The following is a 16,164-nucleotide window of genomic DNA, read 5'->3' as shown; positions in this document are numbered from 1 at the left end:
GAATTTTTCAATAGGCAATATAAAAATGCAAAATAAAACCATCAAAACTTCATAATGAAACAGAATGGAACTACAGGTGAAACTCGGAAAATTAGAATATCGTGCAAAAGTCCATTAATTTCAGTAATGCAAATTAAAAGGTGAAACTGATATATGAGACAGACGTATTACATGCAAAGTGAAATAAGTCAAGCCTTAATTTGTTATAATTGTGATGATCATGGCGTACAGCTCATGAAAACCACAAATCCACAATCTCAGAAAATTAGAATATTACATGGAACCAGGAAGACAAGGATTGAAGAATAGAACAATATCGGACCTCTGAAAAGTATAAGCATGCATATGTATTCAGTACTTGGTTTGGGCCCCTTTTGCAGCAATTACTGCCTCAATGCGGCGTGGCATGGATGCTATCAGCCTGTGGCACTGATGAGGTATTATGGAAGACCAGGATGCTTCATTAGCGGCCTTCAGCAATTCTGCATTGTTTGGTCTCATGTCTCTCATCCTTCTCTTAGCAATGCCCCATAGATTCTCTATGGGGTCAGGTCAGGCGAGTTTGCTGGCCAATCAAGCACAGTACACTGTATACTTTTCAGAGGTCCGATATTGTTCTATTCTACAATCCTTGTCTTCTTGGTTCCATGTAATATTCTAATTTTCTGAGATTGTGGATTTGGGGTTTTCATGAGCTGTACGCCATGATCATCACAATTATAACAAACAAGTGAATTTTAGCCCGTTGAAAAACGGGCGCTAGTAATGCTTTCAGCCCCCGCCGCCGAACCTCCCAGCTGCCCGATCCCACCATTTGTACAGGAAAGAGGAGCTCGCCAGCAGAGCTCCTCTTTCTGCAAAGGCTCTTCTCAAACTGGCGCTTTGATCGGAAAGGACGCCCTTTCCGCTCAAAGCGCCAGTTTGAGAAGAGCCTTTGCAGAAAGAGGAGCTCTGCTAGCGAGCTCCTCTTTCCTGTACAAATGGTGGGATCGGGCAGCTGGGAGGGCGGTTCGGCGGCGGCATTTTTCAGGGCCAATTTGGCCCTTAGTAATTTGGCGGGGGGACGGGAATGGTGGGATCGGGCCCCAAAGTTTCCCCCCCCGCCCGGCTTTACTGGCGGCGCCAGGCCTCGGCGGCGGCTCCGCCACCACCTCGGCCAGCTTCCCCGCTGCCTCTTCCCCCGGCGCCTCTCTCCTTTATTTGCGGCGGCCGCTTCTGGCCCCGCCGCTGCCTCACCCGCACTCCCGCCACCAGTTGCCCCGTCGCGGCCACCGCCACCTCTGGCCGTGGCCACGGCTGCGCCGCCGCCTCTCCCGCACTCTCCTCCTGGCGTAGGCGGCGGCCACTTCTCCTTCTCCCGGCCCCAACATGGCCGCCGGGTTCTGCCGTTCGTGCCTCCCTTGCCCTGTTCTGGGCATGCCCAGAACAGGCAGGCACGAACGCACGCTTGGTGTCCGTCCACGGACAGACACCAAGCGTTTTATTAGAGAGGATTAAGGCTTGACTTATCTCGCTTTGCATGTAATGTGTCTGTCTCATATATCAGTTTCACCTTTTAATTTGCATTACTGAAATTAATGGACTTTTGCACGATATTCTAATTTTCCGAGTTTCACCTGTAGAGTTAAGCAGCCAAAGTTTCCAGGGGTTAGAGCTCAAGTTAGTTGACTTTCACACATTCATAGTAATCCCATATGCTGCTACTTTGACCTCACTTCGCTTTTGACCCTCTAGCTCAGCCTCCAAAGTTCCCCTGCCTGTTCTCTGCCTATACTGTACAATTATTTCATTCTCATAGCTGGAATATGTACACACAGGAATGTGATCAGCTATTTGTTTGCCAATGCAGGCTGAATACTGAGAAAGAACACCCCAGGCTGGGAAGAGACACATATGATCACAAGCTGGCCAAGCTACTTCTCAGTCCTTCAAGGCTGAGAGTCAGAACATAGACAGCTGCAACAACATTGCAACAAATAGAATTAAGTAAGGATCAGAAAACCCATTAAAATATACACTAAACTCCAAGTTCATACAATCACAGAGTCTTTTTCAACTCCTAATTTATTAATACTTCCCAGTTTACAGCCGCCATAAATGCAGAGTATAAATTTACATGATTAAGGCAAAAGCTAAGGATTTAAGATGAGGGTAAAGGTGTTTACAATTTTCACTCATGCTCTAAGCAACGTGGAAATTTCAAGTTAAGATGGTCACCTTAACTTGTGTGCTATACATGCACTAAAGATTTGGTAGAGTTTCATATCATGCTGTCTTTGCAAAGTTACAGCAGGCACCTATGCTTTGCCTTGGTCTTTCAGTTCAACATTGGGATGGGAAGGGATGAGTCCAAATAGAAATTCAAAAGGTACAGCTTCCTGAATCACTTGCTATAGCTTAGAAATATAAAATACTACACATTTAACTGTAAGATCAGCTGTATCAGTAAGAAGTGTACTAAACGAGTACACATTTTTAAAGATTTTTAAAAGACTTGAAAAATGAGTTCATTCAACCTAGGAAGAGACAGGCATTCATTAGAACCCAGCAGAAACTTACAGAGGCTGAAGCAGCACGCCAGCTCAATTCCAATAACAGATCATTGGTTCATCTAGCTCAGTATTGTCTGCACTGGCTGGCAGCAGCTCTCCAAGATTACAAGCAGGAGCCTCTCCCAATTCTATCTGGAGATGCTGGCAGGGATTGAACCTGGGATCTTCTGCATGCAAAGCAGATGCTCTTCCAACCCCCAAGAGAAATATCTTAGTGTTCACATGTAATCTCCCATCCAATTGCAAACCATGGTGAACCCTGCTTAGCAAAGGGGCCAGTTCATGCTTTCCACCACAAGACCAGCTCTCCTCCTCATATCCATGCCATATTGTATTCATGAAGACTTCTAAGAATCAAAATAAGAGGGTTCATGCTGTGTTAAAAGAAAATGGTTTACAATATGGATTATGCTAATTAGTGAATTAAGCATAATGTGCTATTTTCCTATGTAAATTTATGTTCAGACAAAAAACTTGATTTCATATAGAATTGTATCATGTGTTGGATCAGGGCTGAACTGCACAAACAGTTTGATCCTGGTGTGATTCAAGCTGTGCTTGAGGCAGTAATACTGTGGGGTGGGGTGAGTACCAGTGAATCAACATACAGTCTGAAGAGGTGCAATACAGTATCCCTTGAAATATCACAAAGAACCCTGGGATTGCCTGCCAGGTGTTTTGTATGGCAGCAGATGTTTGCAGCCAGCCTTGTGTAGTGCTGAACTCTTGTACATGAAACAGGTCTTCCTTTTGTTGTTGTATCCTTCACCAGGTGGCAAAGAATCCTCCCTCTAGTCTAAAGCAGGCATCAGAAGTTATAGGCCCCAGGGCTGAATCTAGCCCCCTGAAGAAATATCAGTTGGCTTCCAGTTATCAATCCAGAGGCAAGAGTGATGAAGGGAGTGGTGGTTGTGGCAATGTAACTTGCCATCAGTCCATCTTAAGGGCTCTAGTCCATCATAGCAGTCACTCTTATAAAATTAGCTGCAGTCAACAATTATTAAAACAAAATCAAGCCCAAGTTGCTATCAAGCACCAGTATCTAAAGCAGTCAATTGCTTCCTTGCCTTTCCCCATTCTGAGATGGCTGACGTTCTCTGCCCACTAAGTTGTCTGTGTGGTCACTTTTTCGGGACTGCTCTGACATTATCAGAATACTTGGAAGCCTCTTTATTTATTTTGTATTTATATCTAATATATAATCTAATAATCTTCCAAGGTTTCTAAATTAATATAGTACTAATGTTACAGAATTTTTCTCTCTTATAATGTTGGGAATGATTTTGTTTAGAGGCGAAGCTGCGACGGCAGAGGATGGTTTGACTACCATGCATATTCCCTTGTTGCCATCCATATCTCTGTCTTATGCTGCAAGATGTCATGGTTCCTTTCAGGCAGGACAGAAAGTAGCTCCCTCTGGACCAAAATACTCCCCCATTTGTCACAGCAAGTTGTGTTTTCAAGCAAACTGTCAGTGACTGTACTGGATAGAATCTGTTAACCAGAGAAGATTGATGCTCTTTTGTAGAAAGGAACTTTTTACATATTACAGTTTTCCTAGGAATTTCAGAATAGATAAGATGATGACCTGGAAATTATACAGGTAAAGTATTGCCTACATAGTTAAGATGAACTGTTTATAATTAAAGACTCTGAATATTTCTCAGTCAAAATCCAAGCCATCTGTCAATCTGCCTGAAATTTGGCCCTGAGCAACTAGGTGAGAAGCACCACCACCTATCTAAATTTAATGAAGATTTGTTGAGAAATGGCCGAGTTTGATAATGAGCTCCTAGGAAGCTGTTTTCAAATGTAAGCAACCTATATTCAGCTGAGCACAACATTCTTTTCTTTTTTTTTAAGTATCCCAACATTCAGATCCATAGAGGAGTACGGATTCTTTGTTTTAGAAAAGTATATTATTTCTTGAACTATTAGTCTTTGAAGTTCCCATTATAATAGGGCAATCAAATCATGGCATTCACTGTAGCACACGTCATATGATTTGATTGATTTTTCTCAGCAGTATTATTTTACCGTCACTAAAGATGGCTGCTGTTCTCCTTTTCCCTGTGCTGGACTTGACAAGTCTCAGGCACCACCAAGGAGCCATGGCACCTCGAAATTTAACCATTGTGCCTAGAAAATCTTTTTGTCCCAGCAGCCCTGTTTCTATTATAAGTATGTTGCTTGTAAAAGGGATAAAGAGAAGCTATTGTTTCGTTGCTAGGGAGACTGACTGACGTCATCAGAAGTACTCTGTACCTATGAATATGCCATGTTTTCCTTAAGACTTATGCACCCAAGCAGCATCTAAATGAAGGGGGTCAGGTGTTCAGAATTCTTTGCATCCAGCTTCTCTTCCTAAAGACAACAGGAGCGATGAGGTCTAGTGTAGTAACAGTATGTTTTGAGGAAAACTAATTTATAAAGATGCATCTTTGAAATTCTAGAAGCTCCAGATGTATTTCTAGTACATTAGAGCCCACAGCTCTATCTCTGTGTGCAGGCTTTTCTTTTAGCCGTATATTATCTTTATACGGGAAATATCCAGAAACATGTAATTTGGACATACACTACTTAGAGAAAGCAGAATGTATACCAGGATGTACAGTCTGAAGTAGTAACTGACATTTCTGAAGCTACTTTTAATCTGCACTTCAACACATTTTGGGCAATCCAGTTTGTTTAGGGCAAATATTAGGTTTTCAACATTATATCAGCAGCAGCAAGGTTTTCTTTCTACATTTGAGGTACTTCATAACTGGGAAGAAAACTAAGGATATCCCTTCCTCTTTAATGACATCAGCTGTTCTGCCAGATATCCAAGAGGCCACACAACTACATCCAGGGTGGAAGCACAGACAGCACTACTGTCAAGATGGAATGAGAGAGATAAGCACTGCCACTGAAGAATACTTTCTGCCACTTCTCCTGTCAAAGTACAATTGGTGGTAGTAGCTGTAGCTAAGTTTTTGTCACTGGGTTGTCATCCCAGTTTTCTTTCATTTAGAGTGGAAGTATCACTATTGCTTGATAAAAGGTTAATAATGCTATAGTGCTTAAGTCTACCTATTTGTCAGGGAAATTTCCACTCAATTTCTACAGCTGTAATGCTAAATGTAAGTTGAAATTTGGCAGAAACATAGAAACTAATGGCCAGAATCTTAAATGATATCATTTGCACAGTGTAATATTAGATGTATTTGGAACTTTAACTAACCCCTGCCCCCCCACCTCCACAAACACACACACAAAACTGAAATATCTTTCAGCAACTATCACTGTATGTTATTTGATATGCATACTTTTATCCTACTGCTCTTTACTCTGAATAAACTTTCAACCTGAAAGATTATCCAGCCTGCCTTCACTGAGTTTTATACATGGCTAGAGTACTTTACTACTTGTTATTGTCCTACAGAGAGCATATATTTAAAAAAAAAATCGAAATGGATGCAGTCACAGCCTCCCACAGCCTTTTTAAAAGAAGCAATTTTCCTGAATTGGGAAATTCATATGTGACCCTTAAAAAGAAAAAGAAAAAGACAATTACTGGCTGTTCCCCAAAGTTTCGCTTCTATACCAGACATTTCTAAAACCCAAGAAAAATACTTATCTACAATTGCCAATTTCAAAGTTGTCAATTTGCAAGCCATTAAAATACCAACAGCCCACAGAGGCTATTCCTGACCTTTACAAGTCTTTATTAATTGTAAAGAGCTTCAACGTCTTGGTTTAATAGTGCTCCAAATTATTTTATTAATTCTTCACTCTTTTGACAAGATAAGACCATCTTTGTTTGGATTTATCTGGAAGGAGGAGGAAGCACTTCTCACAAACTGCTCCAAGACAGAAAAAGTGTCCATCCTGGGTGGCATGCGTCTGTACATGGATGGAGCATCCTTCTGCTCTGCAGAACACACAGGAGGGGGGTTCCCCCACTCAGGCTGCACACATTAAGGATGTAAATATCATCCATTCAATAAATCAAATGTTTAAAACTGAAGTCTTACTGTTTGTTTAACTGTTAATATGGACAGCTGCAATTTAAAAAAGCCACCAACCCCCACTGGGATTGGGGTGGAGAATCCTGCAGCCTCCAATTGTGGGGGGATGGGGGGAGCCCACGCATTTCAGTTATGTCAACATTAAGAAGCACCTCTCCTGAGAACATTAAAAATGAATAGAGCACTAGCTTCTATCAATTCTGTTCTGCTGCCATCACTATAGAAATTATGTCACGTAGGAACACCCCATACACTACTGTAATTTCTGAAAATTAACCATGATGGCAGTCCTCAGGTAGAAGGCAGCAACACTGTATGAGCACTATCGATTACTCTAGTTTGGTTGAACATGAAATTGTTAATCAGTGAAGTTCATTTTAACAGTTAAGTATTTAACCATTTAGTGTTTAACATACCTAGCACAAATGTAATTTTTCCTCCTTGATCGACACGGAATGAATAGAAAGAGATAAGTCATATTGTGCCAGATAGGGATGTGCATGGAACCGGTTCAGAGGCCCTTTATGGGCCTCCAAACCGGTTCGAACGGCAGGTGGTTCCACCAGATTGCCGCTGGGGGTGCAGCTTTAAGGGCGGGAGAGGATGCACTCCCCCCCCCTCTGCTGTGTTTCCCCTGCCTACGCTCGGTTTCTTAAACATCCATCGGGGCGGAGGCGTACCTTCCTGCTGCCCCCTTCGCTACATTTTCTGGAAGTACCCGGAAGTACCGGATGCGCCTGTACATGTGTGCACGTCGTGGGGTGGGGGGTGTAGGTGCATCCTCCCCCGCCCTTAAAGCTGCACACATACCCACCATTGAACCGGCCCCTGCCAGTTCCATGCACATCCCTAGTGCCAGACCAACAACCTTTATCAGACAACAGTGGCCACCACTTCAATTCATCTAGATTGGTACCACCTTAAACATGACAGCACCCAAGTAAAAGGACCAAACTAGAAATATCAGGCAACCAGTGCATTCTTGAAGACTATTGTTAGCAATGGCTAGGACAATAGCAAAGGCGGCAGGAGTGGGTCAGAGCAAAAGTGAGGCAACTGGAGAGAGAGAAACTGGAACTCTTGCAGAGAAACACTCTATGAGCATAATTAATAGGCAATTAGCGAATATGAATATATTAAGGATGTAAGTATTAATGCAGCTTTTTATTATATCAGTCTTAATTCTTATAAGTTCCTACAGCTTGGTTTTGCCATATGATAGGGCTTCTGGATCTAAGAGTGATTATTTCAAACAGAAAGCATTTTTTAAAATATAAATGATATTACTCATGAATTCGAGCAGTAGTTCCCTAATCCCACAATGGTGGATCTGCATACAAAGGCTTTGTTGACTTTGAAAACCAATATTAAATATCATGTATGCATCATAATCCCTCTAGATTATGGGGGAGCCAGCATAGTATAGTGGTTAGAGTGTTGGACTAGGACCGGGAAGACCTGAGTTCAAATCCCCAATTCAACCACGAAACTCACTGGGTGACTCTGGGCCAGTCATGTATCTCTCAGCCTATCCTACCTCACAGGGTTGTTGTGAGGGTAAAAATAAGCATGTACTCTGAACTCCTCTGAGGAAGAGCGGGATATAAATATAATAAATAAAAATAATTAATTAATTAATAGATGGTCATCCTATACATTCTAAATATCTTGAAACTCCCTCTGGAGTTTGGGCCTGGCTCATATCGAATTCACCACCAACCAGCCCTTTCTGCCTGTTGTCTCCCTCTCTTCCCTTTCCAAGCAAATTTACCCATGCAAAACAGGAAAATCAGTGGCAGGGCATGTTTTCTGGTGACAGGAGAGGCCTTCTAGGCCAGACTTGGGAGTAGGGATGTGCCAAAACGCGATTTGGTATCCAAATCGCCACCACAGTCCCTTTAAAAATGAGGGCTTCCATGGCCCCTTTAACAAGGAGGAAAGCAGGTCCACACCTGCTCCTCTTCCCACTCACCACCATCTCTGTAATGCCGGCACCCATCCTGGATATCTTTGCGTGCTGGTGGGGCATCTCCCAGCTGCCCCTGTGCGCACATGGCCTCCGCACATGCGCAGTGGCCATTTGCGTGGTCAGAATGGTTGCTGACCACACAAATGGTTTGCTGACCATGCGAATGGCCACCATGCATGCTGGAGTCTTGCACAGGGGTAGCTGGGAGATGCCCCGCCAGCACGTAAAGATATCCAGGAGGAGCGCAAGGATTGCTGAAGTGGCTGTGAGTGGGAGGAAGGGCAGGTATGGACCTGCTCTCCTCCTTGTTAAACGGGCTGTAGAAACCCTGATGTTTAAAGGGATTGTGCCGACCATTGGGATGCCAAATTGCGTTTCAGCACATCCCTACTTGGGAGAAACGTTTTCTCCTGGAATGCATGGGAGTTGTAGTTTCCTCTGCCTCCTCATTCAATAAGTTAGGCCAAGAGGCAGAGAAAGTTACAAATCCATTATACCACTGCAAGAAATGTCCCAGGCCTTAAAGATTAAGGCTCTCTCTTGTCTGCAGTGACCCTTCCCACCCACTTTGGAATGGTATTTGCTTGGGGTGATAACTAGTAGGAAGAGCCGAGGAAAAAGCTTCCTGATGCATGACTTTTCTAAGCTCTCTCAGGGGGGGAAACAAGAAAGACTGACTGGACCTTCCTCCACAAAAGCTCAGGGGGAAAAAAGCAAATTAATTAAAAGGGGAGCTGAGGAGAGCTCAACCATCACCACAGCATTATTTTTCTCCGAATTCCTTCGGAGTCACATGGTGTTATATAAGGTCAGAAAATATTTACCAGAGGTCACCAGGCTAATGGCTCAGAATAACCTTCAAGTGACCAAGCCCCGGGAGGCGGGGTGGAGTTAGTTCTTTGGAGCTACAAGGTGAGGTGGGGGTAGGGGAAGAGTCACAGATTTGTGCAAATTGGCTGGCTAGTAAAAACATTTATGGGCTAATAACTTTTGCTGACATTTGCAAAGCTGAACTGTACTATTGCAGTTTGCCCATCACTTGCCACTCCCCCAGTTGCAGGGGAGTAACAGCAGGAGAAAGGACATACCGTTAGCTCCTGCCCGTGGGCTTCCCAGCAGCACCTGGTGGGCCACTGTGTGAAACAGGACGCTGGACTAGATGGGCCTTGGGCTTGATTCAGCAGGGCTGTTCTTATGCTCTTAACCATAAACATGCTACACACCTTGAAAGTACACAGTATTCATGTGTAATATTAGCACATTTGTCAAAGGGTCTGACAACACAGAACTTCAAAAGCAACTGTAGCTACCTTTTTGTTTGTTTTGCATTCATTCCAAGAATAGTGCTTCCAAAGCAGGACACTAGCTATCATTATCTATATAGTGCTACTCAGGAATATCATGGCACTTTACAATTAATGAGAAAACACATCCCTGCCCCAGTGGGCTCACAATCTAAAACTGACACAAGGGAGACAGTAGAGGAAGTGGAAACAGAGATAAAATGGGGATGAAATACGTGATTATTTCATGTTCATGTACGTAGGCTTAGATATAGTATAATATAGTATGAGGACTGGCAGATAGAGCATAATGGTATTCAAATTATTTCAAAGCTGACTGATTACACTGTACTCAAGAACACTGCACAGAATTAATTTCTTCCATGCTGCCATTTCATCTTTCCAGCCCACTGAAACTATGCCTGGTAGCACATACCTGGTTATTCTCCATACAAAGGTTGTGTTATCTATTGGGCCAGTGCACAGTCAGATCTGCTCAGATCAAAGGGAAAATGAAAATTGTTGGGAAGGCTGACATGGGCCTCTCCCAAGGATCAGGGGGTCAAAAAAAGAGAAGGGAAAGTTTACCAACAATATGTCGGCATCCCACCCGATTCCTTCCCCCTACCCTTTCTCCTTGCCCTCTCCCTTGTTTACTCAGGTTCCCTAGGGGCAGCAAGCACAATGCCCTCCTCTTCGCTCCCTATGGAGTGGTGGATGAAAGGATAAGCAGCAGCATTCCCCTCTCCCAGTTTGTGTTTTTAAAATGCTTTCCCCCCACACCTTCTAATCAGAAAGCTTTAAGACCCGGCACAATGTATTTTGGGTCATGTGGTTTTTTGAATGTATTCAGGCTTGCCAGAAGTTTAGCTTTTTCCTAAACAGGACTTGATCAGTTTCAGTCTGTTACTTGCTTTTAGTGGTCATTTATGAGGAAGATGCCGATGCCTCCACTCTATACAAGTTGGATGCCTCCACTATTAGTTGTCTGATGGTTCTACTACCTTTTTATTATATATTTTCTATATGTCTGATCCACATACAAGGCACCATATTGAGTAACTGGACTGGCAGTCTAAAAATAAGCCACAACAATAAAGTTAGGTAGAGAGACAGTGACTTGCTACAAGATCGTCAACTGAGCTCCCCATTATTCATGGTATCGCAGAGCATCAATTTCAATGAAAGATTCCCAGATTTATAAGGTCTCTTGTTTGACTGGTAAACAAATTCTGCCCAAGCTCAATCTTCCATAGTAGGATGGGTTTTTCCACAGGTTTTCATCCTTTGGTGAGCCTCCCTCAATTTCACCTTTATTCAGGCAATAAGCAGATAAGACAGTTGATTCAGTCTGTCAAATCCAGTCAAAGTTGTGCTTAGGTCCTTTTGAACTCAGCCAGTCATAACTGACCTGTCCTATTAAGTTCAATATGACTTAAGTGAGACTAACTTTTATTAGACTGGGACCTCTGTGTGACCCTTTTCAAATGTATTTTTAAAAAACCAAAAACCTTTGGCCTGCTTACTAGATAACACTCTCTTGTATACCTGGGTGGGGTGTGGGGGGGCACTGCAAAGTAAAATAGATTTTTTTTAAGTAGCTCCAGGCAATTCAGGAAAACAAGAGTACATCTTGTAGGGGTGTGCACGGACCGTGGTTCGGTCCAAATTCAGGCCGAATTTGGACCAACCTGCCAGTCCACAAACTGGTTTTGTTGAACTGACCAGCCCAGCTTGAACCATTAGGCTAGGGATGTGCGAACTGGCTTGACATTGAGCCAGTTCGATGTTGAACTGGTTTGGTTTGTGGTTGAACCAAACCATCCCCTGTTTGGTCCAACTCTGGACCAACCCCAGACCGAATCCCCCCACCCTCGACTGTTCGGGGGTTTGTGATCTCTTTTTTTTTTAACCTAAAAAAATTTTTAAGGCACTTACCCCCTCTGGAGTAGTTGTTGAAGGCAGCGGGGGGTGGGGTCTGCGGAGGTTCCCCCTTCCCCAGCCAGCCTCCAACAACTACCCCAGAGGGAGTAAGTGCCTTAAAAAAAATTCCAGTTAAAAAATAAAGAAGATCACGAACCCCCCTTGGACTGCTCCGGACCGGGTGAAGGGGGTTCAAGGGGGTACCAGGCCAGTCAGTTCCATGCACATCCCTGCAGCAGGCCGGTTCCAGCAACTATAAAGTTGCTTGTAAAGGGAATAAGCTTAGGGTGGCTGGTGAGGGCAGCAGTGCCAGGGGTGTGGCAGCGAAAGGCACCTTTAAAAGTAAATAAGAAGGTGCTGCTTACCAGTGCAGTGCTGCTCCTGGAAGCTTCAGCAGTGCTCCCCCCACCGCCTTCAGCAGCCAGAGCAGCTCCTGACACACACTTACCTGGCCTCCATGCACAGAGACTGCCCTAAGCTTTATCCCCTTTACAAGCAATTTTATAACCACTCAAACTGGAAAACCAGTTCGTGTTGAACCAGGGCCTATTCGATTTTATCTCAGACTGGCCCATCATTCCTGAAGGCTGGTCCGATTCATGATCAGACCCTTGAACTGGCCCGGTTTGCAGTGGATCGTTTGCTATTGAACTGTTCATGCACACCCCTAGTTACCTGTAAATGGTTGCTTATTAGGAAGATGACAGGAAGGAAGGAAGGCAGGCAGGCAGGCATGTGGTCAGCTAGCCTTTTGGCCTAGGAGAAAAGCTGGCTGGCTTCAAGCAAGTGGTTGTTCAGAGCAGCAGTTCTGAGAGGATATAGTAGTCAGTAGCATATTGCTAGTTTTCTATTGTCACCTGATTTGGAGGGCCAGGAGAATGCTGGGCTGTGGTGACAGTGTTTTGTCTTGAACTCTCTGGAATTCCTTCCTCTGACCAGCAACCTTGGTAAAGAGTCAGCAAGAAACTCTTGCAAGAGATTCCTGCAATAATCACATCAAAACATACACATCTGTTGCAACAAGGCTATCCTTCCAGAAGAAAATTTTGCCTTTTCTGGAGTACAGCTTGAATTGCAATGACCATCTTCATAACTAGTTTGACCAGAGACCATGAGCATGAAAAGTTAGCATGTAGACTATAGGCAAAGGCTGTACATTACCTCTTCCAAGTTTATAAAAAAACTATTACCTGTATACAGCTGCAAAAAACTCACTCCTGAGAAATGAACCTTGTTCTATCCAAATTTTTGAGAAATATATTTTAAGTGGCCCATTGTGCACCCAATGCAGTTCTCCATCAGTAAGCAGGTGCAGTTAAGATGACTGGATTGTGGATAAGTATTTTGATTACTCGTTAAGGCCAATTCACACACACCCCTCCCCAGCCAGTAATAGCGCCATTGGTTCTAACTGATACTTTTGACACAAGCTGGAAAATATCTCTCCAAATGAAGTTGCATTCCTATGGATTTACATTGGATGTCTTACTAGCACTGGGTTTTAACTGGGCTAAAACACCACTCAGACAACAAATTGTAGACATGGAAAAGCAAATAAAGCAGTCCTTCACACCTAGAGATGTCTTTTTGGGCAATCTTTTTTATTTAGGCTAGCCAGATATTTAAACCCAATCATGGTGCTGAAACATCCAAGGGCTTTAACATAAGCTCATTATAATATTTTACCACAGTTGTTTTGGAAGGAAAATTTAAGAAAATTCCTTATGTTGATCACCTTTGCCCATGTGGCGTGGGTGCCATTGAAACAACGGCTCAGGCTTTACTATGTTGTGACTTTTATAAAAATAGTCATGTTTAGTATATAACAACCTTATTAACTAACTTTCCAGGCCATACGAACCTCTTCTATCTTCAGCATCTACTCTCTGATCAAAACCATGTAATTTCTTCAAACGTTGCCAAGTTTTGCTTGATTGCTTGTAGGACTCAGCAAGAGTCGATTGCTCTTCCACAATGTATTTATCAGCTGTTTGCATTGTGGTTTTTCTGGTCTGTGACTGTAATAAAGATTACTAGTAGTAGCAGTATGCTTTTCAGTCCAAACAAAGGATCCCCACACTTTCAATGTGAGAGCAGGTGAGAGGATGTGGTCGGGGAAGCGAGGTGGCTGTGGTCTATAAGAATACCATCTCCCTTACCAGGATCCCTGTCAGGGATTTGGCTTATACTGAATGTGTGTACTTAAGCCTAGGGACCAGGGATAGACTGGGACTTCTGTTGGTGGACTCCACACTGTCCAGTGGAGTCCCTAACTGAGCTGACAGACCTGGTTGCTGAGTTGGCATTGAAGTCACCCAGGTTGTTGGTGGTGGGGGACTTTAATGTTCCTTTTAGGACTGGGTTGTCAGGGGTGGCTCAAGAGTTCATTGCGACCATGACGACTGTGGGCCTATCCCAGTTAGTCTCTGGTCTAACACATGATGCTGGTCACACACTTGATTTGGTCTTTTGTTCTGATCAGGGTGGTGTTCAGTGGGTGGGGACTCCTATCATCTCCCCACTGTCATGGACGGATCACCATCTGGTTAAGGTATAACTTACAACCATGACCCATCTCTGCAGGGCTGAAGAATCTGTTAGATTGGTCCGCCCAAAGAGGTTATTGGATCCAATAGGATTCCAAGAAGTCTTGGAAGGGTTTAGGGTTGGCTCTGCTAATGATTCTGTCGATGCTCTGGTACAAAAATGGAATAATGAACTCACTACAGTAGTAGACACAATAGCTCCAAAGCATCCTCTCCAACTTTCCTTAAAGACAGCCCCGTGGTATTCGGATGAGTTATGGGAGCTGAAGCAGTGAGGAAGACAATTGGAGTACAAGTGGAGGAAGGCTTGGCGCAAGACTGATCGGGCACAACATAGAGCACATTTGAAGACTTGTGCTCTGGCAGTGTGGGTGGCAAAGAAGCAGCTCTTTTCTGCCTGCATTGTTTCCACAAATTCATGTCCAGCTGAGTTATCTAGGGTTGTGAGAGGGCTAGTATGTACCCCTCCCCCGTGAATTTAAATTACCATCAGTCAGTCACTGTGACATTTTTAATGACTTTTTTTGCAGATAAAATATCTCAAATTTGGGCCAAGCAGGATTCCACAGTTACTGCAGAGTCTAGAGGCGAATGATCTTCAAACAGTGGTACATATGCTGATAACCTCCAAGCTTGACTACTGTGATACGCTTTACATGGGGCTGCCTTTGTACGTAGTCCAGAAACTACAATTGGTACAGAATGCAGCCAGATTGTTCTCTGGGACAACATGAAGGGACCACATAACACCGGTTTTGAAAGAATGGCACTGGCTGTCGCTGTGTTTCTGGGTGAAAGACAAACTGCTGGTTCCTACCTATAAAGCCCTTAATGGCTTAGGTCCAGGCTATTTAAGAGAGAGCTTTGTCATAAACCCTGCCACCTGCTCCGATCTTCTGGAGAGGTCCAGTTATGGATGCCACCAGTGTTCCCTCTAAGGTGTGCAAGTGTGCATGTGCTCACACGTTTCTTGATGTCCACTCAGTTAATTTTAGATTCCACTCAGATTGAATCAGGAAGATCCTACCCTGAACGCATGTGTGCACACACTGCCTTGATACCACTGCCCAGAACAAAATTCTGTGTGCATGTGTGCACACACTGCCTTGATACCACTGCCCAGAACAAAATTATGTGTGCACACACTGCCTTGATACCACTGCCCAGAACAAAATTCCGCACACATATGAAAAAAAATTAGACAGAACACTGGATGCCACCGGCTCATTTGGTGGTGACCCATGACTGGGCTTTCTCTGTTGCTGCCTCAGGGCTTTGGAATATGCTCCCTACTGAAATAAGAGCATTTCCTTCTCTGTTTGTTTTCAGGAAGAACCTCAAGACTCTCCTGTTTTCGAAGGCTTTTAATTAGATTAATTTTAATAATTTTAAAACCTTGTTTTAATATCTGTCTTATTCTGTTGTTTTTATTGTCATGTATTTTAATTAGTAATTTTTAAATATTTTAGATTTTGTACACTGCCTAGAGATGTACATATCAAGTGGTATAGACATATGATAGATAAATAAATATGTTCCCTAGAAAAGAGACCAATCTGTCCACAAATAACCACTTACATTCACAATTAACACGGGAGAGATGCTCAGCTCCCCCACTGAAATCAATGAATTGTGATCAGTGCCTAAATGGGATTGGGCCATGCCCAAGAGACTGCCACATGGCTGGACAACAACCTAGAAGCTCCTTGAAGAGGGCCAAATCTTTGTATTTACAATGGATCAGTATAGCTCTGGTGAAAATTTAGTACTTAGAAAAATCAACGTTTTGAGTCAGAACAAATAGAATCAGATGCACATCTGAGAAGATGGCTTCTTTCAAATGAGATCATTAGGATCATAGGAAGCTGCCATATACCAAGT

At 43.4% G+C, this 16,164-nt stretch overlaps 1 protein-coding gene across 3 annotated transcripts in view; it reads right to left on the bottom strand.

The window, feature by feature from the left end:
* Positions 1–16,164, bottom strand: part of PRKAR2B (protein kinase cAMP-dependent type II regulatory subunit beta) — an 89,955-nt gene that overhangs the window by 58,092 nt on the left and 15,699 nt on the right. The gene's annotated exons all lie outside the window — the stretch shown is intronic.

This window comes from Hemicordylus capensis, chromosome 5 (genome assembly GCF_027244095.1).
Source record: "Hemicordylus capensis ecotype Gifberg chromosome 5, rHemCap1.1.pri, whole genome shotgun sequence".
Lineage (NCBI taxonomy): Eukaryota > Metazoa > Chordata > Lepidosauria > Squamata > Cordylidae > Hemicordylus > Hemicordylus capensis.
Note: the sequence above shows the minus strand (reverse complement) of the source record. Positions and strands in the feature narration are given on the sequence as shown.